This window comes from Tenrec ecaudatus, chromosome 6 (assembly GCF_050624435.1).
Source record: "Tenrec ecaudatus isolate mTenEca1 chromosome 6, mTenEca1.hap1, whole genome shotgun sequence".
Taxonomy (NCBI): Eukaryota; Metazoa; Chordata; class Mammalia; order Afrosoricida; family Tenrecidae; genus Tenrec; species Tenrec ecaudatus.
This window is the reverse complement of record NC_134535.1, coordinates 52,370,449-52,394,098: the sequence shown is the minus strand read 5'-3', so window position 1 is coordinate 52,394,098 and position 23,650 is coordinate 52,370,449. Positions and strand designations below refer to the sequence as shown.

The 23,650-nt window shown below is 44.4% G+C and overlaps 1 protein-coding gene across 1 annotated transcript in view; it reads left to right on the top strand.

The window, feature by feature from the left end:
* The first annotated feature begins 566 nt into the window (after positions 1–566).
* Positions 567–23,650, top strand: part of NAV3 (neuron navigator 3) — a 924,907-nt gene continuing 901,823 nt past the window's right edge. The window contains exon 1 of the mRNA XM_075551244.1: positions 567–716. The gene's annotated coding sequence lies outside the window, so the exon portion shown is untranslated. The remainder of the gene's footprint in view (positions 717–23,650) is intronic.

Sequence of the window (23,650 nt, the reverse complement as noted above, 5' to 3'; positions counted from 1 at the left end):
ACGGAAACGCGAGCTGCTGAAAATAGGTGCACGACTTGTTGAGCATACAAATCATTTCCCTCCCCGTCTCCACGGCAAGGGGGTGGAGAGCCCTCCTCTTGCGCTCGCCTCGGAACCTGTGCTCTGCTCTCGGCAGGGGAGACTGAGGCGGGTCATCGCGGGCTCCTCCCCGCATCCCCGCAGGAAACTTTTCTCGCAGGGCGCGTTCGGTCCCCGTCGGCGGCGTGGAGACGGTGGGCGTCTCCAGGCTGCCTCGCCGCCGCGGCCACGACCCCAGACCCGCGCGCCGCGCCTGTCTCTTTAAATTCCAGCTGCGCGGTCGCGAAACAGCGCCCCGCGCCGCCCGAGCCGACCGGCGGCGGCGGCGAGCTCGCTCGCTCGCGCTTTCGCTCCCAGCTGCGCGCCGCGGAGGCTCGGTCGGCCCGCGGGCGGCTCGGCGGCGGCGGCGGCGGCGCGGGGCGGGGAGGCGCGGCCCGCCCGCCGGGGCAGAGCGAGCGAGCGAGCGAGCGGGGCTGGGAGGCGCCGCGCCGGGTCCCGCGTCTGCTCGCGGCGGCCGGGGCAGTTCGCTGTGGGGGCGACGAGGACGTGCCTGGACCTGGCCGCTCCTTCTCCGCGGCGGCGAGACCATTGCCATAGTAACCCGGCGGAGGGGGGCTCCCGGACGCAAACCTGAGGATTCCCGCGGCCCGCGCGCCCGCCCGCTCCACCTCGGCCAGGTAACGCCACGCTCCCGTTGGCCCGCGGACAGCCCGCCGCGCGCTTGCAAAGTTCCTTTTGTGGGGAAGCGGCGAGCCCCGCGCGGCGGCCCGGCTCTTCGCCACAGCGTGCTCCGCTCCAGGTGCTCGCGGCCGGTCCCCTCCCTGCGCCGCGGCTCCGCGCCCCCCGCGAGCCCATTGGAAGCACACTGCACGTCTGTGTGTCTGCCGCTGTGTGTGTATGTGTGCGTGCGTGTGTGTGTATTTTTGCGGGGGTGTGTGTCCCTCGCCCCGACTGCTCCTTCTGTCTCAGCGCGGCTCTGCTTCCCCCCTGAGCCTGGGCATGGGGTGCGGGCACTGGTCGGGGGTGGGGTGCGGGCACGGTCCGGGGAGTGGCCGTGGCGGGATACTGGGGGCGTCTCGGCGTCGCCGGCGCTGGGCTGAGGCTGCGGGCAGGCTGTCGGCAGCACCGGGACCTCGGAGCCGGGCTCTCCGCGCCCACCCGGCCGAGCGGGCGAGCGGGGATGCTGGCGTGGGCTACGGAGCGCTCGGCTGGCGAGCGTCAATACATCATAGCTTTCCTTCCGACTCCCCGCCCCTCTTCGCTTTCTCCCTTTCCGTCCTTTCTGGTTCCCGGTCCTCGTGTCTTTCTTCCTTTTCTCAGCCGCGCGCCGTTCTATTCTCTCCCTTCCCTGTTTTCTCTCCCCCCCCCCCCCGCCCCCTCCACCCCTGTCCCTTTCCCCTTAAAATAAAATAACGAGGGATGGGCTGCAACCAGTTCATTCAGCCAGCCTGGGAAGCCTGCAACGCGACCGCCTTAACCTGGTCGTTTTTTCAGACCCTTCCTCATCCATCAAGTATTTGTTTCCTGGATCTATTGATCGCCCCCCCCCCTTCTGCAGAAATGCTGGCCCGTGGTCGGTGTGGCAGAATCAGAGTTGTGCAGATAGCACCAGTGCTCCAAATGGTCAGGGCTACATGTGTATATAAAGGGAACCCGGCATATAGGTAAATACATCTTTCTGAAAAACCTAGCCTTTGTAGAGGAACGCCCCTCTTAAATTATTCATTTACTCATTCTCCCTTTTGACATTTAATTTGAGGTGACTTGGGAGACAGCGTTTCTTCTTTCTCCAGGTTATGCAGAACCTGCAACTGCTATCACCTTAATGATCTCCTCCTCTGATCCTTATTCAGACTTGTGCTTCTGAGTCACTGCCATGAGTGGCTAATAATTAAGGTTCAGAGGCTTGCTCCCCAAAGTGCAGGCAGACTGAGTGGCAATCTCTGGGAGAAGGTGCTAAGAGAACCTGGGGCCAGAAGTCTGTCAAAGAACAGATTCTCGTGTCAAATAGCTAAGTAGACAGACTTTTGCTGAAATGATGAAAAGGCAATAAACCAGACCTTGGGGTTTTGTTAGTTCTCTTAGCAGGTAGGTGGGTATGCCCATACTCATGACTGAAAAGGGGTTCAGATCTCCTGTAGAATTCGTTCTGCTTTGTTTACATTGAAACACTTCCTCACGATGCTTTTATTTTTCTCCGACACATAACATGCCTCATGTGAAAACAAAGGGGACCAAAAAGGAGACTTCTTTTTAAACAGAACTGGGATTGGTATGATTAGAAAAAGAATGTACTTGTTAGGCTCACATGTTTTCACAGAATATTTTGCAGATAAAAACCACCCTAATCAATTATATTCCTCTGTGTTATTTCAGTGGTACCATATATAGGGTTTATCTAGAAATAAGGGCTCAGCTTTAGCAAGCTCCCTTTTGCTTCCTTCCCTTTGTGTGCACATTTTTTTTTCCAGTTGAGCAAGTAACATAGAATAAAGACTCTTGGAATAGAGACTGGATCAGAAAGAAGAGGAACTCCTGATGGAATGCAAAATCACCCCAACCAAGGACCCGGAAGAGAACAAAACACGAGGAACCAGTGCCTTTCCACTCTACACTGTTGTCTTTGTTTACAGACAGTTAAGAAACTGCACTTTAAATGCTTTTGTATCTTCCTAATTCCACACCTATTACTTTTCCTGCTGTAGGTCATAATAATCCATCCAGTCTTGAGGAATATTTGCAAAGACTGGCCCCCAAAGCACACTTTTAATATTTTCCCTTCCTTCCATTGAAGACTCTCATCGCCCTAAACTGTTCTTTATCCCGACTTCAAATTTTGGTGTTTGGTAGGTAGGTGTATTCCTGGTAGACCAAGTGTAACTTGAATATACAATTAATTATAGGTGCAATGAAATTATCATGGGGGGGGGCTGGCTGTACTTGATCATTCAATATTTTGATGTGACTACACCTTCCTGTGTGTGTGTACATGTGAAAGATTTTACAAAATCTATTTTGAGTAAGCCTTGTGGAATCTGAGGTTAAAAGGTGTATTAGTGACACGCCAAAATTTACTCTTTTATTTATAGTACATTGATCCTGATTAAGATTTTTATTCTGTGATTACATCTCTATAGGGATTATTTAATAAAAGGTTGGCAGTGATGAACTCTGTTTTTGGAAGCAAAAACATCTATCCAATTTATTTATTCCCTGTTTTCATGTAGAGGGGTTAACTACATTTTTGTAATTTGATATTTTAATAGACTGTATTCCTCAATACTATTGTTTTGTTACTTCTGAAATAGATAGAAGACCTCTCTCACGTGCTCTGGAGGGATCCTACTGGATCTTTCTGGTAACCCATGGCAACAAGAAAGGGTTGGTTGTCCTGGGTGCAAACTGAAGTGTCCACACTCCCTTTTCATTTTGGGACTTGATAGAAATTAAAAAAACCTTGGTGTGCTTGCTCTTTTGCTTAGACCAGGGTTAACTCTTTGACTCAGGTGAGAAGAATGATTTCCCAGTCTAGTAGTTTTGCAATGCCCCTTAGCTACTTGTCTGCTCAAATGCTATCGAATTATCAGAAAACACATGGCTTTAATGTTAGTTTTTATGTACCCATTGCCTCTGAGCTAATTTCTACTCACGGTAACTTCATTGCATTTCCAAGGCTGTAAAGCTTTCCTGACGCAGACTGCCCATGATTCCTCGTCATAGTGGCTAGTGGGTTTGAACAGTTGACCTCTCGCTTACCAGCAGAGCACATAACCATGATACCATTCTTGATTTTTATATAAAAAATAATTTAGAGAGAAGTGTGCACGTGCATTTGACCTCTAATTAGAGTGAGACTCTCAACAAATCTTACCAGGGGAGGGTGTACCAATTTTAGCAGTGTTGGGAGTAGGGAGCAGTTCATGGGAGTAGGAACCGAGAGTCCAAGGGCACGTCCCTACTTGTCACTGCGGCCCAGGGTTGTGCTCACAGATCTCCCTCCAGTCAGGCCAGTCAGCTACATTTTCCCCAGAGGAAAATGGGCACAGTCACCTTTTCCTGTTTTTGACTCTATCAACAATAGACATAATCCTGCATAAGCGGAGGTGTATTCAAGGTAAGCTGAACAGCATTGCTACTAGGATTTCAACCTTGCATGCATGGCTTTATTCTGAACAAAACTTGTTGAAACGTGTCTTTGCTCTCAGTGGGTGGCTGCAGACAGGTTCTCTCAACAATACACTTGTCTCTGTCCTGGGAAGGTGCTTTCAAACCCAAAATCCAGTCACGATAGTGGGGTCTGAGGAGGTTGCGGCAGCTGGTTTTTGGACCCCAAAGGGGTTAATTTTCTCAGAGGACACACGGTGATCATGGGAGCTTACGAGGAAGAAGTTTTAAGAAAATTGAAAACTGTATCAGTGAGAAAAAGAGTAGGCAAGTTGTACTGAGCAATTGTTTTCCACCCTGAAAATGCTCCTGCTTAGTCCTTGACGGTGTCAGGGGCTGTCCTAGGAGACGTTCTTGAGAACCCTTACCTCATCCACTCTACATCCGTGATCTTGCCCTTCTGACTGAGCTTAGGGAATGAGAGCATTGAAAAGGAACATGATCCAGTTCCTGGAGTAAGACTCCTCCGCAAGCTTTTTAAACGTGGCCAGTTCACTGTCCCTCAGACCCGTTGGAGGGCTGGACTATAGTTTAAAAAACACTATGAACAAATTCCTGTGCACACTACACATATCTTATTTTGAAGTAAAAAACAAATGGGGCAAAAACACCCGGTGGGCAGCATAAATGTCCTCGGCGGGCCGCGTGTGGCCCGCGGGCCGTAGTTTGAGGGCGCCTGTTCTGGAGGATGCCCACACTGACATTTTGAAGGGCCCATCAAAGAGCACAGGATTCTTCGGGGAAGCATCAGAGAGGTGGAAACATGACCTTCCAAAGTGTGTGGACCTAGATGGAGGCTAGGTTAAAAAAAATAGCTTTGTATTTTGATATTTTTGCTTAATTTTTTAAAATAAAATTACATTTGCCTTAGCCGTATATGCGTAGTAGTGATGGGTTCTGAAAGACACACATTCAGAGGCAATAGAAATAAATTCCTAAATGGAGAGAGGAGATTGGCCTTTGTATGATGGGAGAATAATGATGCTGATTCCCCCCACCCCCCCACGTTCATTCATGAGAAGGTGAACATATTATTCTGTGTTCTATGGATATAGGCAGTGAATAATCACATAACAGAAACTGTAGAACTGAATATTCCCAGTAGGCCCCAGGTTTTACTTACATGAATACAAAAGAGAAATATGTTGTTTCCCAACCCCCTTCTCTTAGCCATTTAAGATCTCCCTTCATTTTGTAAGGAAAAATAATTTTCTGTAAGGTTAAGTGGACCTCAGGGTAGGGGAAATTCCCAGAGCTATCTTTCTACTCAGACTCCATTTTTCTTCCCATGTCTGACTGTCAACAATAATATCTGATATTAGCTTCTGGTAGTGATGTTTCCATAGGTCATCATCTTCCACTATCCAGGATGAAGTCTCAAGACAAGCATTACAGGGGCGTGGATTCTGAATGTAATTCAGCCTTCATTGGTCTTTAAAAAAGCAACAAACTCCATGTCTTCAAAGTTATCTCTGTTATCTCTTCACTGACATAGATATGTAACATAAGAAATAAATAGTTAATTAAATTATAAAGTAGTACAAATGGTTCATTGCAACTCACTCCCATGAGACAGTTGTGAGACACTGGCAGTCCCTCGAGTCTTGAGGGCCGCTGGGTAGTCCTCTGTAGAGCAATTCAGGCTATCCGGGCACAGGAAGCAAACAGCAAGGCAGGTCATGGATAGTCAGCCAGATGACAGGGTCTGGCAGTCCCCAGCTTAAGAGATGTAAATTCCAATGGTGTGGCGAAGCAGGTCTTGAAGGAACCTCAAATTACAGCGACACAGTCCACAGGCTAGGCATCCCACAGGTAGTGTAGCTTGCAAATTGAGGCACAGAACAAGCAAGGTGGCTGCACACTGGTCCCATGATCAAAGAGCAAGAGAGGCTAGGCTTGCCAAGGCATTTATCTTCCTCCTTTCAGTTAATCCCACATGTGTTTATTGGCCAGGTTGGCACAATAAACTACCTCAGGAGGTTATATGTAGATCCTTGTAATCGGTTCCCCCTTTCTACTCCACCTTCGCGCTACCCTCCTAGGATCGCCACTCTCACCACTGGTCCTGAGGGCTTAATCTGTCCTGGGTTCCCTGTGTTTCCGGTTCCTATCTGTACCAGTGTACATCCTCTGGTCTACCCGGATTTGCAAGGTAGAATTGGGATTATGATAGTGGGGAAGGAGGAAGCATTTAGAAACTAGAGGAAAGTTGTATGTTTCATCATTGCTACACTGCACCCTGACTGGCTCATCTCCTCCCCATGACCCTTCTGTAAGGGGATGTCCAGTTGCCCACACAGAGATGGGCTTTGGGTCCCCAATCTGCACTCCCCATCATTTAGCTTGGAAGCAACAAAGTCCACCTGGAAGAAGCACACCAGTCTGTGTGATCGCGAGGTGTTGAAGGGATCAGGTATCAGGCGTCCAAGAGCAGTGATACTTTTTGAGCAGCGGCATTTTCATAAGAGTGGTAGCACTTGGGGAAATTGCTAATTGTGCTAATTTGGTTACATATTGGGATAATGGGGGCCTAGGGATTTCAAGGTCTGGAAGAACTGCCAGTGACAGAGAGCCAACGTTTTCTTGAGAACAGAACGAGAAGGCCAGTGTTTGGATGAGTGATGTAGAACAATTGGAACATACTCAGGTTTTGAAGGTCTTTCCATTTTGTTTCTGCATGTTTATCTGCAGCCCGTTTGTACGTGGACTGGTGGGCTTCATTGACAGCAGTCTGGTTTGTCTGCCGGGAAAGAGCTGAAGTCCTCTTTCTGGTTAGGTGCTGTTGAGTTGATTAGGGCTCACAGGGGCTCTGATGACACAGTGGACTGCTTCAGAGGGCTTTCTTTCTAGGCTTCACAAAGCAGAGATCTAGGATTTTACCTGTGGAGCTACTGGGTCAGTTCAGACAGCCAACTTTCCCTTAGCAGCCCAGCACGTAAGCTTCTGTGCCACCAGGTGTATTTTGGAAAGTTTGTGAGCACGGCATTAGGGGCCCCTGGTGGTGTAGTGGGTACAGGTTGAGCTGCTAACTGCAAGGCCAGCAGTTTGAAACCCTGGCCCTTCTGTTGGAGAAAGGTGAGGCTTTCTACTCCCATAAAGAGTTACAGGCTTGGAAACCCACAGAGCGGTTGGTTCCACCTTATCTTATAGGAGTTGGGATTTACTTGTTGGCAGTGAGTTATTGCGAGCACTGTTTGAGGGAGGATAGGATAGCTTTTATATGCTAATTTTGCAAATTCAACAAGATCGTCATACCCCATGGAAATCATCCTCCCCAGCATATCCCCATATTTAAAAAAATATAATTTGTTCATTTACTTCACTAAGTATCTTCGTACAAAAGCCATGGCTTCTTTATTCTGCCAATTCATTGTAAAGCAATATAGCACAAGGAGAATCCCAGTTCTGTAATGTACTTTATGGTAGTTGAATTAGGGTTAGTTAGTTTCTTAATCTGAATCTCAATTTTTCTATCTGTAAAATAGTTGTGGAGAAGGCTTTTTTGTGACTATTGTGTCAGAGAATAAACATTTAAGGGAGTTCCTGGCATGTAGCAAACACTCGTAAAATATTTGCTGTTGAATGGACAGAAAGGCTACAGTTACTTTTCTGGTTAGGATGATTGACTTTTCAATGCTGAATGTGAGTCACAGTCCCTACCTGTACAGGAGCTGCCCCCACTACTGCTCCCGCAGTCTCCTCCTTTCTCCTTCAGACATGAACCAGGCGCCTGAGAGAGAAGAATACATTGGGGGTGGGGAGGCTCGATTTTCCTCATTTCCAGGAAAAAAAACGCTTAGTTTAACCTCTTCTTGTACACAGAATCAAGAATGCCCATGGATTTATTTTACTAAAAAAATTGAGAGAGTAAAATCAGGATTAGCTACAGTAGTAACATGCCAGTTAAATGAAAGAAGCCTGAGCTATGTAAGAATGTAGCATTATTATATGTAGCCGTTTATTCATACGGTGTAACTGTTTACTCAACCCTTAGTATCTTTACAGCTGCGATCACCTGTAGCTAAAGGTTTGCTGAAGAGTTTGTGTGTGCGTGTGTGTGTGTGTGTGTGTGTGTATGTATGAAATCGCTTGAGATGTCTCGATTAGGTGATACAGGGTTGAAGATGTCATGCTATGGTACATGGCATATGCTTATTATCTTTTTGCTTTGTGAGCTTTGGAGCTCACAAAGAACTCCATTGAATAAGTAACTTTCTCTGTATCTTAAGGAAATATTCTTGTCAGAAAATTTTTTGTTCAATGAGGATACCATTTACATTTTATTATGGAAAGTTTTGGACAAAGAAAAGTAGAGCGATTGGTATCATGGATTTACAAGGACCACCCCCTAGGTTTAACCATTAAATCCCTGCGAAGAGCCGTTCTTGTTGTTAGCTGCCCTCAAGTTAGTTCTGACTCAGCTTCTCCTTTGTCCATACAGCAGAATGGAATACTTCCTGGTCCTGCACCATCCTCACAATTGTTGTTTTTGAGTCTTTTGGTGCTGCTTTGTGTCCTCTCATAGAGGGTCTTCCTCCCTTTCCTGCCCTCCTGCTTTACAAGACTGATATCCTTTTCTCAGGATTAATCTCTCCTTATAACATGTCTGATGTACATGAGATGAAGTCTTGCCAAGAGCCTTTCCTGTTAAGGTCTTTTCAATGACGTTCAGAGGTACACTGGTTAAGTGTCCAGCTACCAACTGAAAGAGGAATGGCTGAAATCAACAGTGGGCGCATCAGGGGAAAGACTTGGCAATCAGAAGAAAGGCCTCCCGATGGATGAAAGATGCAGCCCTTGACCCCGTTGGGCACATTCTTACTTGGGGGCGCACTGGGGTCTCTGTGAGTTAGAGCTGGCTCGATGGGGCTGATTTTTTCCCCTCCCCTCTTAAGGGAATTTATAGTTCTGTAATTTGTGATTTTCTGGTTTTAAGTCTTTGGAATGTATGCTTTATGAATAACATTTATATCAGTGTCAGTACTATTGATATCAAAATATTATTGCCTTGCCATTAAATGTTCAGTGTTATAATTTATAACATTGGTAAGTCAATAAAATAACATACAGAATGACACATGAAAATTGTGTTGGGACTGATCCCAAAGCAATAAGGCAGGGCTAAAAATGTAGAATTAGTTTGGGTGTAATGAACATTTATTAGCTACTTCCTTCAAATAACTTACAAGGTGTCATCCATTGGCCTGTTTCTGACCGTGTTTTTATGAATCCACGGTCATTGAGGCCAACCTATCGCAACCCTATGTGGACATAGCAGGACTTCCTCAGTGGGCTCCAAGGCTGTACGTTTTGATGACGCACACTGAACATCTTCCTCTTATGAAGGGTGAGTGGGTTTGAACTGCTGACCTGTTGGTTAGCAGCCAAGCACTTCCATAACTGCCTCACAAGGGCTCCTCATATTTTCTACTTGATAATTTTCACGAATTTGGGTTGCAAAGAACAATTCTAAAACCACCGTGAACATTAGTCTTTCTATCATTTGAAGCTTATTTCAAGACTGTGACAATCTGTTTTCGAGATACATCCAATGATCTCTCACACCTGATAGTTATGCCCTCTTCCCTTGTGCAGAGCCCTGGTAGTATAGGGCTTACTCTAAGGCTGCTAATGACAAGGTCAGCAGTTTGAAACCACCAACTTGCTCCACAGGTGAAAGATGAAGCTTTCTACTCCTGTGAAGGGTTACACTCTCAGAAACCGTCAGGGGCCGTTCTACCCAGTCCTAGAGGGTCTCTGTGAATACAAATCTACTCAGTGGCCCTGAGTTATTTTATTGGTTCATTCCCTCCCATGTTGCATAGGTTGTTATGTAATCTGTAGATTGAAGAAATGGTGATCTGGGAATTCTGAAGCTGAATCATGAGAGACATTACTCCTTGGACCCCTACCTCTGGGGGAAGCTAGCTACCATGTTGTGAGAACGGTCAAGCCAATCACAGAGATTCTGTGGCAAGGGGCTGAGACCTCTGCTAGCGGCCAGCCCAGGTTTACCTTCCAAATGGATGAGCCATCTATGTTCTTGATAACATCTGCAGGTGCCTGCAGTCTTGGGTAACTTCTGGAGTGCGATCTCTTGAGAGGCCCTTAGTCAGAAACACTCAGCTAAACCAGTTCTGAAGGATGGAATCCCTCAGAAACTCCCTGATTTTGTTAGGTATCTGTTGTTTGAAGCTACTAAATTTTGGCATCAATTGTTATGCAGCAGTAGATAAATAATGTAAAAACCTTAAATTGCCTCAGGATTTTCATTATAATACTAGTTATCATTGTTTTGTAGATATATAGAGGTGTCAGTTCAGAGAGTTCTTGCGGACAGAGTGCTCTTTGAATCTGTAGGTAGCACAGTGAATTACTGGTAGGCTAGCCACTTTTTCTAGTTTTAACTCTTGGGTCTTTTCTGTGGACATTCTCCATAATTGAAAGAAGGCAGAAGGCACAGTGTCTCTACTTTCATTAGCTGCTAAATTGGAACACTATCCTGGCTTTCCTTTGTATTAATCTATCTGTTAACAATTCAGAGTTTGGAATTCTGAAAGGATGCTTGGGTAACATAGGGGAGAGGCTTGAAGAAGAGACATATTTTAGCTGACAACTGAATATGATTTGAGATCATGTTGTACTTTTACTGGAGGATAACCCAAGAGAGCTTCAAGTATACAAAGAAAGACCATTCTGGCTTGCGTTCTGGTTGCCAGAGAAGCGTGTTTCTGTTATGTTTTGAACTCTCAGAAAACTTACTGCCCCATTGAATCTACTACTACTCACTCTAGAACAGAGTACAACCCACCTGTGGGTTTCTGATATCATAACTTTTTATGGGAGTATAAAGCCTGATCTTTCTCCCATGAAATGACCGATAGTTTTGAAGTACTAATCTTGTGGTCAGCTGCCCAAGGCCTAACCCACAGTGCCACCAGGGTTCCTTTAAGAAAGCTTAGAGTACTTAAAATATTGTGACCCGAATGAGGCCACAGTCACTTGTAGCCTTTGTAGTCATTCTTTACAAATCTGCAGTTTGTCCTTCCTGATGTAGATTGTGAAGAGCGTAGGTAGTAAGTGTTGGACAGCTAACTGTTTGAACCACCAGTCTCTGTGCACTAGAAAGACGAGGCAGTGTGTTTCCATAAAGCTTTGTTGTCTGAAACTCTTTCCTATAGGAATCTACTTGGTGGCAGTGGTTTGGGGTATAGATTTTGGTTTGTATGTGTGAATACGTTTTTCTCATAGTTACATTTATGAGGCCAAAGGAATCGAATATTATCAGAGTAGATTCTGCAGAGGTACAAGGGTTTGCTAGACCTTTGCAGGTATAATGAGTGGTATGTTGTTGTCAGGTTCCGACTCATAGCAGTCCTATTCACTGCAGCAAGAACCACCATCCTAGTGCCTGTGGCCCCCGCACGATTTTTCTTATGTGTGAGCCCATTGTTGCAGCCATGATGTCAGTCTTATCTTGTGAGGGCATTTCTGTTTTTCTCTGACCCTCCGCTTTACCAAGCATGGCGTCCTTCTCTAGGGACTGGGTTCTTCAAACATGTCCAAAGTACATTAGATGAAGTCTCCCCATTCTTGCCTCTAAGTAGCATTCTGGCTGTACTTCTTCCAATGCTGATTTGTGTGTTCTTCTGGCAGTCCATGGTGCTTCTAGTATTCTTTGCCAGCGCCACAATTCAAATACAGCGATTCCCCTTTGGTCTTCCTTATTCAGTGTTCAACTTTCATATGCACATGAAGTGGTTGAAAATACCATGGGTTGGGTATGGATCAAAGAAGAGAACAGCCTCATTTTTTACGTCATGAATCTGTTTAACATTATCTAAATAAATTACCACCCTATAAAAATTTTAAAAGGGACTGCTGAATCTTTAATATATATATATATATATATATGAGCATAAGGGTCCTTGGTGAATACTAAGAAGGTTCAGATTCCTTCGATCTGGTGGTGGTGTGGGCTTCCTCCTGGGCTGCTATCTGCCAGGCGTGCTGGGAGCACTTTCACTCTGTCCTGGAAGGCCAGGATGCACTCAGTGGCAGTACGTTTTGGTAGATGGATGTGAATGATAAACAATGTTCATAAACGAGCTGCCCAGCTGTGTGTGTGTGTGTGTGTGTGTGTGTGCTTTCCTGTTTAATTGCTTAGGTGGGGAAGTATATAGTATTTTTGTCCCCAAGAGGGTTTTTTTTTCTTTCAGAACCAAGGTTATCTTGGTATGAAACAACTGTGATGTTCAGCGACTTACACCAATATCAATCTTTCTGGAAATTAAAATTGATTTTTTTTGGTCTGAAGCATATACATTTGCTTTTAGAACAAGCATCACCTGGGAGGACACAGTAAAACCAATACAAAGAAATTCAGAAATTAGTTTCTAGGGTACCACAAATGAGTTACATCACAAGCCTCAGGACACAGTTAATGAAGTCACTAGTTCTTATTGATATTTTGATGTTTAGCAGGATGTGCAGTCAGAAATACTTTTAGAATTGAAGATAAACAACACAGGCCTGTTTTCTCTGCCCTTTGTGAACTATGTAGAAAATTGACCGCTTCCAGTGGCTGGTGAAGGGACATCGAGCAAGCAAATATGGAGCCGGCTAGTGTGTTTGTAGATGCTTTCTAATATGCACACCTTTGTGTTCTTGGTGCTTAACGTGGCCCATCTCGCTCTTGTTTTGTGGTGCTTCACACATTTACCATCACATCAATTCACCCCGTGAAGTAGACATGATCTTTTAGGAGATAAAGTTTACAGGTATGCACACTGTGATATGTACAACAGAGGCACAGGAGCAAACATGAGATTATCCTTGTCCCCCAGGAAGTTGGAATATAGTCAGCTTTCTATTTAGTTTATTTCAGAGTCTTTGGCTGCTTATTTATAGCTGGATACTACAATTTATTAGGGCCAGTCTGTGCTGAACACCGGAGTGGGTGGGATTGCGGTGCCATAATTGAGAGTTATCCCGAGCTCTACATGCTTAATGAACGCTAATGCTCTTCTGAAGGTCTTCTCTAGATGAGTGCTGTAACCACAAATGCTTTTCTGCCTACAGCAGATGCAGTCTCAGTCATGTCACAGGAAGCTGTGTAGAAATTATGACATTTACCTATTGCAATTTATTTCTCGTGAACTAATTTAGGATGTCCCAAGACAAATGTCTGCATCATACGGCAGGGTAGATTTTTGGAATTTTGACACTAAAAAATTGGAAAACTCTCACGAACTTTAATATAAACTATCATATAGTGATACCTGCTTATTGTTCTATTGAGAATTAAAGGCATTTTGACAGTAGCTTGGCTAAGGTCCCAGGAATACGTGAATCTTACCCTGCCAATTCATTCTATCTTACAGCAGGAGGGGGGACTTGGGGGTGGAGCATTGGGCCCAAAGGCTGTCTGAGGCCCCCAAATCATCAGCACCAGCTAACATCACACATCTCACCAAAGAGAAGCCATTCCAGACACCGCATTAGGGGTGAGTTAGTTAAATGCTTGACCAAATGTAGCAGGTTGATTTTTAGCTAGATCATATTGTATGGGCCTCAAATGATGTTGTAAATATTCCAGTGGTTCTTGGAAAGCTGTGAATTACCATTACTGCAGGGCCCTTCCAGGGGAAAAATAATTTGGAGCACAATCTTATGACTTGACTCCAAAGCAGGATCTTCTATTACCATTTGAATAAATACTTTTAGTTTGGATACTTTCTGGTTTGACCACAGTTTTGAAGGAAATCAAAGAGAATTCAAAGTGGTCAAGCCCTCAGGAGGTCCTGATTTCAATTTCAGTGCCTGGCCATTAGGATTAGGAGCGAAGTTACAATGAAGGCAGGGGGTAGACCTTGGCTTTGCTCCCTTTAAAGCTCTTTAAAGTGACCACGTCCACTCATGGTTATGGTCTGGGGGTTTTGGAGTTGAGTTTAATTGCTCAGGGCCAGAACTGGGCCGAAGTGGCTTTGTGAAGAGGGATAGACAGTAGTAAGGATAACTCATGCACCGGTCACTATCTCTTTTGTGGAAGGAATCCTGGGTAGCAGAAATGCTTTGGAATGTAGGCTTTTCCCTAGGGGGCATGGATACGAACTGTAGGATTTCCCAACCCTGGTGTGGTTTGGAGCAGCATCCCTTGATGGAACACATTGTTTCTGTGAGAAACACATGAACATTCAGAATAAGTAGGCATGATGGTCAGAGTAAGACCGTCTCCCCAGCTTCCCTCCCTGAGTTGTACATGGCTTGTGGCTTGATCCCAGGAATCTGTTACTTCATCACCGTACTAGGCAACATGGATTTTTACAGATGTGATTCAGGTATAAGGGCTGGGGATTGGATATGGGAGGTTAGCCTGGATTATCCAGGTGGCCCTCATTTAATCGCATGTATCTTTAGCTGAGAACTTCTCCACTTTTGCTGTCCTGTGGTGAGAGGATGCAAATAGGGTCAGAGAGGTGCCAGCTTGCTTTTTTCAAAATTGGAGGGAAAGGAGACGTGATCTAAGGAATGGGCATAACCCCTAAAAGATGAAGAAGTCAAGGAAGAGGCTCTCTCACTTGACTCTGTAGAAGAAATACAAGTATGCTGTCACTTTGGTTTCAGTCCAGCGAGCCCTGGGTCAGGCTCCGCCCTCCACTACTGAGGACAACCATTAGGGTAAGGCCATTAAGTTTTGCTAATTTGTTACTGCAGAGTTAGAAAAAATAATACAGTGGGATAGAGACTATAACTTTGTTTAACTTCAAGTCATTGTGAAAACCTTTTGATTAAAATAAAACTGGATTTTGAAACGCAGTTAGGAAGTGTAAATCTGAAGAAGCGATTGGGAATCTTGATGTTTCAAGACGTCATGATTGTGTTTGACTATTTAATCATGGGGGAACGATCCTTAGAAGAAAGTTTGTCAGTTGTTATCGTGTGGTCGTTAGAGCTTTTGCTGTTTTTAAAATCCATTTCCAATGTGCTTATGGAGCTTGTGGTGGCTGAGGATGGCCGCCGTCAAGTTGTTTTAGTCTAAACCCAGGGCACTTTAATTAGATTGAGGTAACAAATGTGAAGCCCCTCAAATGCCGAAGTACTGCCCAGATGCTTGGTTCTTACTGATTGTAATTGTGGTTAAATAACTGCTTTCTTTCCCCCCTTTCTTCTCTGGTGATTCGGGTGAAAGAAGAGGAAGAATTGCTTGGGGAGTTCATGAATGTGGCAACTGCCTTTTCCTATTGCCTTCCTGAAATCCTGCCCTGGGCTGAGTCCTCCCAGGGAGGGTGGCTTCTAGAAGGTGGCCACTGGCATCAAGGCCTTACTGTAGACAGGCTGGGCTCCCTTAGCCTCATCCACGCACCTCCCTGCCAGCCATTTCATTACATAAAAGTTTTGAGTGAGAAAGAAATTATTTCCATGTTCCTGTCCTTCCTTTGACAGTATCCAGGACCAGAGCCTACATAGTGAAATTGGCACTCATAGACTGCCCCCGCCCCCAGAAAGCATGAACTCTATATAACACGTTGTAGAATACAGGGCAGCAGTTCATGATGAAATGTGTTTGTTTTACCGAGGATGCTGTGCCATTGTCGTACATTTACTTACTGTGAAATGGTTATCATTGTCTGCCTCATGTTTGAAGGTTATATTTTCAGTGAGATTCTTCTGAATGAGGACTCTAGTGTTCATTAAAATCGAAGTGCTAACATCGAGCGTGCACCTTCACTGTCCTTGATCTGTAGCTGAATCTTCGGGAACATCAATTGTCCTATTGATTCTTTTGATGTCCAAATGGTGGGCGAATGAGATTATTCTGCCTGCCAACTGCATGTATTTGTGTTTAGATGTGATTCCCCCCCCCTTATTTTATAGGATATACTGGACTTTGTGCCTCAGTTTATGCTCACATATGTGAATCTAAACAACTTTAATCACTAAACGTACCCCTTTTGGTTTCCAAGACTATCGCACTGAGACTCCTTAAAATAGTTCAGCCCCTTCAAGCCAGGCATGGGGCTAGAAAAGGGTGGTGATAGAAGGATGTAGGTCTGACCCTGAATGAATGGTCTAGCACATAAAATAAGATGTATGCAAAGGAAAAGATAGCAAGTGCTCTAAGAGAGGAAGAAATAAAGAAAGGGAAAATACATTTTGGATTGGAAAAATGGTGAGTGGTTTATGTATTTGAACAGTGAGTGGTAGGATTTGGACGTGGAGAGAAAGGATATTTTGATTGGCAATGAAGGTAATGATGTTTTCAAGCACAAGTCAAAATGTTGCATGGCATATGGGCCGCCTCTTACATTTGATTATGCTGGCTACATATTCCTCTTACACTGAGCCATTTGTAGTGTCCTATGAGTGCCATGCATTTCATCTGAAACTTTCATTAAGAGGTGTAATTTCTGTACAAATACAGTTCCTATGAAATGAGATTTCCATGCTGAAATTTATTTAAGTAATTTTAGGAAATAGGAATTGCTTTCTGTAAACCACAGCATCACAGTTGCCTATCCTTGCCATTTATAAAGTAAAACTTCAGAACATGTATCTAAGGCTATTGGCTGCTTGACTCTGGGTATACATTCACTCCTCGGCTTATTCTTGAAGTATGTCTCTTCTGCTCAGTGCTGAGGAGGCAATGATAGAAGACGATAGTAGTTGCTCTACAGAGCCCCCTGCTGGTGACCGACAAGGAAGTTTGGCATGAAGACTATGGTTATATTACTTGCGTGAAAAAGTTCAGGAGAAAACCAGGATGGGACCATTTTGCCTCGTGACTGGGCTTCAGGGAAGACTGCTTGATGTTTGAACTGTGTCATGAAAAATGAGTAGAAGTTTGTATGTGGACCCTATTGTGTGTGCAGAGTCATAAGAAAACATGAGAAATTGGGGAGCAAACATCCCAGAAGTGCATATGTGTGCATGTGGTAGGTGTCATATGATGAAGCTGGAAGGGTAGGAAGCTCATACCATGTAAAAATTCTAGACAGAGGAGTTAATTTGCACATGTGTGTGTGTGTAAATAGCAATGATCATGGAATGATAGCAAACAGGGTTAGGTTAGGAGTCTTCAAGTCAGTATTGACTCATAGTGACTACACAACAGACTAAACAATGTCCGGTCCTCTGCCATCCTCATAGTTGTTCTTGCGTTTGAGCCAATGTTGTAGCCATCATGTCAGTCCACCTCGCTGAGGGTCTTCCTCTTTCTCACCGATCGCTAGCAAGCATGGCGTCCTTTTCCAAGGCCTAGTTCCTCCTGGCACCATCCATAATATGTGAGGTGAGGTCTTGCCATCATCCCTACTGAGCAGCTTTCTGGCTCTACTTCTTCCAAGATAGATTTGCTCATTCTTCGGACAGTCCATAATAAATTCAATATTCCTCGGACACACCGTTACTCAAATCGTAAGTTCTTCTTCAATCTTCCTTACTTATAATGCAGCTTTCTTATATGTACAGGTGATTTAAAATGTCATGGATTGGGTCAGGCTCACCCAAGCCCTCCAAGCATCTGCGCTTTTTACCGCTGTACGTTTCAACAGATTTCCTTAATTCACTCTGAAATTTGATTTCTTGACTTCTGCTTCCATAGGCGTTAACTGTGGATCCAAGCAAAATTAGGTCCTTGACATGTTCAGTCTTTGTTGATCATAATATGGGTTATTGTTCCACTTATGAGGATTATTTTTTGAGGTATAATATGTATTAAAGAATATAGTCTTCAATCTTTTATCAATAGATGTAGTCATGGATGGGTTGTCTAGAGAAACAAATCCAGTGGCATGTATCTGCGTATAAGAAAGAGCTTTATATCAAGAAGTAAATATATATCAAGATGGTGTCTCTGGGGAGAGCACCGGAGACACTGTGCAGAAAGTGTGCCCAGTCTGCCTTGCGTACAGTGGGGTGAAATGTGAAGGGAGTGCAACAGGGCAGCAAGGGGAGCAAAGTAACCAAGCCCCCGAGGAATCCTGAAAATAGACTTCTGACTTGGGGGCCAGGATTTGGCACCTAATTAGACCTGATAGGAAAACACTCATAAAGGTCAACAGACAGACCTGGAACTATCTATTGGGTTTTTTTTTGGGTGGGAGGGGGGTGTTTTTTTTTTTTTTTTGTCGTATGCCTCTCTACATAAGATAGGCAGGACAAACAATCCTGAGAAGAAAACAATAGGACTGGCAGTCTGGGTGGTCATGGGAGAGGAGGGGTGGAGAGGGAGAGCGGGGGGGGGGGGGGCAATAAAATCAGGGATAAGGGAACAAAAAGAGATCTAAAATTTATGGCAAGGAGGGTGTATAATGCCTGGTGGAATTTGATCAAGTGCAATATATCCAAGAGGAATTAATGAGAGCCGAATGGAGGATAAGCATGATAGTGGGGCAGAAGGAAAGTGAAAGGAAATAGAGGAAAGAAGTGGGAGGCAAAAGCTATATGTAAATATATTACTTTATAATGAAAGGGATAGAGGCCAATGTACATATACTTATATGTTAAGTATTAAGATAGCAGATGGACTTTGGGCGTCTACTTAAGGCCTCCCTAAACACAAGAACATTTTGTTCTAATAACCTGGCACTCTGATACCTTCCCAACATGATTGCTGAAGACAATGGGTGCATAGCAAATGTGGTGAAGAAAGTGGATGGTGCCCGGCTATCAAACAATAAAGCATCTAGTGTCTTACAGGCTTGAGGTTAAATAAGCAGCCGTCTAGCAGGGAACCAGCAAAGGCCACATGGAAGAAGCACACCAGCCTTTGTGATCATGAAGTGTTGAGGGAAATCAGGTATCAGATATCAAAAGATCCAAAACAAACAATTATATCCATTTGAATGAGGGGGAGTGTGGAGTGGAGACCCAAACTCATCTGTAGACAATTGCCCCCCCCCCCCCCATGGGTTACAAGGAAGCTACGATTCAACCAGGATGCAGTATAGCACCGACAAAACACATCATTCCTCTAGTTCTTGAATGCATCCAACCGCCCCCCCACACCTTACCATGACCCAGTTCTACCTTACAAATCTGGCCAGACCAGAGTACACACGTTCGTACAATTAAGAGCTCTCAACACATGGAATTCAGGACAGGTAAAAGCCTCAGAAACAGTAGTGGGAGTATCAATATCATGAGGGTAAGGGGATGGTGGGGGTGAGAGGGTGGGGGGAGGAAGGGGAAGAAAGGGGGACCCCATCACAAGCTTAGATATATAGCCAACCTCCCTAGGGGGGAGAATAACAGAAATATGGATGAAGAGACACAATGGACAGTGTAAGATACAACAGTAATAACAACAGTAATATCTAATTGATCAAGGATTCACGTGGGTGGAAGGGAGGGGGAAAAAGAGGAGCTGATAGCAAGGGCTCAAGTAGAAAGCAAATGTTTGGGAAATGTTGATGGCAACATATGTACAAGTGTGCTTAATACAACTGAAAGATAGATTGTTACAGGATTTCTAAGAGCCCCTTCCAATAAAATGATTAATAATAATTTTTAAAGGCCAAAAAAAGGTGTCCCTGCCAAGTCCAGCGCACGTTCATAAGTCCCATGCTAGTCTATAAGGTCCTCTTCAGACTCACGTAATGGTGCAGAATGGTGATTGGGAAGCAGGGAGGTCACAGGCCAGAAGATGCAGATTCACGTGTGAACTCGACCTTGGTGGAAACGTGGCAGGCCATAACAGCTCGGGCAGCAGCAGAGTCCCAGCAGCAGGAAGATTAAGTCGCAGGGAAAGGCGGATCCGAGTCCCTCATTCTTCTACAAAAGGCCCCCTCGCAAGGAGGGCCATCAAACGTCCTCTCCACGAGTGTCTCGGGGACATAAAATCTTCCAACTGCCGCAGTGTCATTCCCTTGACAACAGGTTCCAGAGCTGTAGAATCTTAGTGCGACACTGTCCCGTGAGGAAGCCAAGCCATGTGTCAGCCTGGAGCTGAGCCCTGGTGATCTGATGCCCCTCCCTGTGGATTGTGTGAATGTGTCCCTGTGATCTCATTGCTCTCAGTCTGTTTCTTCAGCTCCAGGCTGAGGAGGATCACGGTACTTGTCTTATCAGTGGTGGGGGAGGAGTAGACTGTTTTATGAAAGGATTCAGCTGTGTGGCAATGTGCGGTCTGTAGGTGTACATTGCGCATTCTGGCATTTCATTAACCGAGTGGATAGGTGTCGAGCAGGGAAAAGAACCATATGGGTCGGGTGCAGTGTGTATGGTTTTCACTCCTCGTGAAGACTTCTGTCAAAGTTTAAGCTGCATTTTAAATCATTTTTGAAATCTGAAGTTGTCTTGTGTACCTGTCCAAGGAACAGCCATTTTGAAAGGTGTGGTAGACATGAATGAATCAGTAGGGTGGCGCAGTTTGGGACCCCGACGGGAAGGAGTTACGTTTGGGTGAGGATATGGAGACTCCACGCCCTCCCACTGGCATCATTTTGTCCAGATGTCAGCAGAGGTCGATGAGTCACTGCAGGCACTCGATGGAAACAACAACAAGCCCAGGGAGCGTATGAGACTGAAAAAGCTCCCAGGTTGGGATGACTCAGTTGGTCCAGATGGCTGTGAACAGAAGCTTGGGTGCACGGTGTAAAGGGTTTGCTGTGGCTTTCATTAGTCTTTCAGGGTTGGCTAATTGTTGGTAAAATGTGAAGACCATGTAACAGTGTGTTTGAATGTCCTGCTGAAAATCTCCCCCATATCATGCGGTCAGATATCATGGTTCAGCTGATAGTAACCACTTGAATGTGTATCTAATAAAAAATGTCACAGAGGATTAGAGGTTGATTTGCTGATCCAGTTGGAATGCATAACGGGGCTTTAAGAAGGTCGTAGAAAAATTCCGCGATCTTCTAATTCCATTTTTTTCCATGACCTTTTTGAAGCCTCTGCGCCTATATTTAATGCTTCAATAATATGTATGTATTAGAAAGTGCAAAGTGTTTCACTTACAAAACAGCCAGACATGTTGTAATATAACCGCTCTTGCATGCCAAGATGAATTGTCAAATATATTGTTGGCCTTTCTGTATTAAAAATTCAAAGTAGCATTTTTATCAGATGGAAAGTTGTATGGATGCTTTGTAGTGCATCGTCTATGGTTTGACTATGCTTTCTCTGCTATTTGAAAAATAAGTTTGTGTGAATATATATGTGTATGTATACTAGTTCCTTCACTTTCTATTTAATATTGAGACATTCTCATTCACCAGATACATCAAAACAGAAGGACATTTACATGCGTGAGTTATAAATGTGTGGGAGCGTTCATAAAACGCTGTAAATTTCACCTCAAGCAGAAGCGAACCCGAGGTCCTTTGTGCTGAACAGTTCCTTAAAGAGGGATGATGACGAACCGCCACTCTCCAAATCGATATGAATCAAAGAGAGGAAGAGCCTTTTAAAATTTAAATCATTTTATTGGGGACTCAACTCATACAACTCTTATTGCAATCCATATATACATTCATTGAGTCAAGCACATTTGTACATTTGTTACCCCCTTCACTCTCAAAACATTTGCTTTCCATATAGAGAAGTTTTTGATGATGAGTTTGTGTCATTAATGAAAAAGAAGGGGGAGGTACATGGTACATTGTAGCCCTTGAAAATTAACCTCTGGCATATGTTATCAGTTTCATTTTCTTTTTGCTTAGAATTACAGTTTAATTTTGATAAAGCATTTTATTGCCTCTTAAAGGTATTCAAATGAGGAAAATGCTTTCTGTGTGTTGCTTACCCCAACAGGACCCATTGACCAGTGGGCTGGGTTACAGCTGGCTTTCTCGTTTGCATTCTGGGTCCACGGTTGGGGCTCTATTTAGGACTGTGCATGGATTTATTTGTGAAGTAGCACCCAGTGAATTGGACCTAAGGATTACATGAATTCCATGAATTAGAAGGATGACCTTGTAGACAGAAAAAGATTTCATTATATGTCTTCCCTGCTTCCCGTGTAATAGAATTTGCATTGTATGCCTGATGTTCAGACCTTTTTTTTTTAATGTTTTATTTTTGTGTGAGTTACAGAGAAGGAATAGATTGAAACTCCCCATCCAGGCAGTGGACAATAAATTGGCTGAGTTCTAATTGTGAGGAGTGTAGTATTACATTTCATATTTCCCTTCTGTCATGCTCAGCAAGTAAATAACCCCATTTCAATTTTAGCCTCCAAATATGCGTGCATCTTTATCTGGGCGTGATGGGAATATGATGTGGGAAAATGGCTTTATGGTCAGGGTCCTAGTTAGGTGGGTTTTTAAAAAGTTTTGGGTGGGGGGGCTATGTCTTGTGTGTGAGACCATATGGTTCCTGATCTGGTAGTTTGTGTTAAAGCTTTGCTGGACAGAGAGACGATACAAGAGAGCAGGATGAAGAGACTTGACCTCTTGTCTCTGTATGGGAAATGTCCTTTGTCCGGGAGTGTTACAATGGGAGGTTTTGGAGCCTCTAATAATCCAGCCAAATAGTAGAGCTCTAATTGATTAACTAATAGATTTGCTGTATAAGTATATGTATGTCAGGGTGTCTGTATACGTGTGAGTGAAACGAGGCCTGGTGGCATAGTGGTTAAGGCCGTGACTGCTAACAAAAGTTCAATGGTCTCCCTTCCCCCCTTCTCTGCTGTCCCTCTCCCAGGGAAGAGGTCACATGTGGATCCTTGTAATCAGTTCCCCCTTTCCAACCCACTCACCCTCCATTCTCTCAGCATCGTCCCTCACACCCTTGGTCCTGAAGGTATCATCCACCCTGGATTCCCTGTACCTCCAACCCTCATATGTACCAGTGTACAGCCTCTGTCCTATCCAGCCCTGCAAGGTAGAATTCGGAAGATATGACAAAATAACGATGTATAAATTACCAAGGGCATATGAGGGAGGGGGGAATGGGGAGGGAGGGGGGGGGGGAAAGAGGACCTGATGCAAGGGGCTTAAGTGGAGAGCAAATGCCTTGAGAATGATTGGGGCAGGGAATGTATGGATGTGCTTTATACAATTGATGTATGTATATGTATGGATTGTGGTAAGAGTTGTTTGAGTCCCTAATAAAATGTAAAAGAAGAAAAGTGAAAAAAATGATTAGGGCAAAGACTGTACAGATGTGCTTTATACAATTGATGTATGTATATGTATGAACTGTGAAAAGAATTGTATCAGCCCCAATAAATTGTTAAAATAAAAAAAAAGAATGGAAAAAAAATACATTTTTGTTTACTTTGAAAAAAAAAAGTTCAATGGTGGTAACTCACGGGAAAACGATGGAGCAGTCTGATTGCATAGACAACTTAGGCAACCCTCTGGGCTATCTCACCCTCTTCACTGAGTCAAAATGCATTGGCATCAATGGATGGCACCAAACCTGGCTTGTATAAACAGAAAAACCTGCTGCTGCAGGATCGACTTTCCTTTGGGACACCCTTGCGTGTGCAGAGTAGACATGT